Below are 1,417 nucleotides of genomic sequence, written 5' to 3'. Positions count from 1 at the left end.
TTTTTTAAATGCTTTTTATTTATTTTTGAGAGAGAGAGAAACAGCATGAGCAGGGGAGGGTCAGAGAGAGAGGGAGATACAGAATCTAAAGCGGGCTCCAGACTCTGATCTAGCTGTCAGCACAGAGCCTGCTGCGGGGCTCGAATCCACGAACCGTGAGATCATGACCTGAGCTGAAGCTGGATGCCTAAACGACTGAGCCACCCACGCGCCCCTGTTTCCTTTTTGTTGAGATAAAATTCACAGAACATAAAAGTGACTGTTGTAACCATTTTACAGTGTACAGTTCTGTGGTCTGTGGTCCAGTCGCAGGGTTACGCAGTCGCCGCCTCTGTCTAATTCAGTACATCTTCATCGCCCCCCAAAACCCAAAGCAGTTACTCTCCCTCTCCCATCCCCCCTTCTCGAAGCTCCTGGCAAGCACTGAGCTACTTTCTGCACGTCTGGATTTGCCTGTTTGGGACACTTTCTGAGTCCTTCTGTGAATGGCTTCTTTCACTTAGCAGCAGGTTTTCAGGCCTTGCTCATGTCGTAGTGTGTGTCTCCATGTCTCCATAACGCCCTTTAACTACGGCTCACCTTGAACTGTTACCTCCCAGCTGATCTTACTCGATCTCTATTCCCGTCTGTTCCCCCATCCATGATTTTTGAAGCAAATGATATCAGACATGATAGCATTTCATCCATAAATTTTCTGATATTTATCTCTGAAATATAAGGGCTTAAAAATAATCCCCATATTGTTATGAAGCCCAAATAACCATAATGCCATGACAACATTTTATTTGTAAGTAGTTTTCTCTCAGTTACTTGAGGCCTGGGAACCCATTTACCCACCCCTCCTATCTAGTCAGGTAATATAACTAATTTGTAATACCTGAATAACACTGAATACCCATCTGTAGGATTATTAGCCCATTGATCTCTTTTATTTGCTTTAGTTCTTTTGAGCTTTCCCTATTCCCTACTACCTAGTCACAGAGTGTTTTGAAATTCTAGAGCTGAGAGGTACTTTTTAAAGATTTGTTAATATATAATTCAAATACTATACAGTTCCATCCATTTAAAATGTCCAATTTAGTGAGTATTCATAGATTTGTGTAATTATCACTACAATTAACTTGAGAATATTTCATCACCACAAAAGGAAACCCTGTGCCCATTAACGGCCATTCCCCATTTCTGTTCAACCTGGTCATCCCCTCAAGCTAAAAGCAACCACTGATGTACTTTCTCCCTTTTTTAGATTTGCCCATTCAGGACATTTTCTTACAGGCAGCATCATGTAATAGATGATCTTTGGTGACCGGCTGTTTTCACTTAGCGTAGTGTTTTCAAGGTCCTTCCATGTAGCAAGTACCTTATTCCTTTTTATTGCCAAATAAGATTCCATTGTATGGTTGTTTTTCCATTTTTT

General features: G+C 41.3%; 1 protein-coding gene across 2 annotated transcripts in view; it reads left to right on the top strand.

Annotated features, from left to right (window-relative positions):
- The window catches only part of DERL1 (derlin 1), a 26,915-nt gene that overhangs the window by 10,965 nt on the left and 14,533 nt on the right, over window positions 1-1,417 (top strand). The gene's annotated exons all lie outside the window — the stretch shown is intronic.

The sequence above is a fragment of the Suricata suricatta genome, chromosome 15 (assembly GCF_006229205.1).
Source record: "Suricata suricatta isolate VVHF042 chromosome 15, meerkat_22Aug2017_6uvM2_HiC, whole genome shotgun sequence".
NCBI lineage: Eukaryota > Metazoa > Chordata > Mammalia > Carnivora > Herpestidae > Suricata > Suricata suricatta.
The sequence above is the reverse complement of the archived record's forward strand: the minus strand, read 5'-3'. Positions and strand labels throughout refer to the sequence as shown.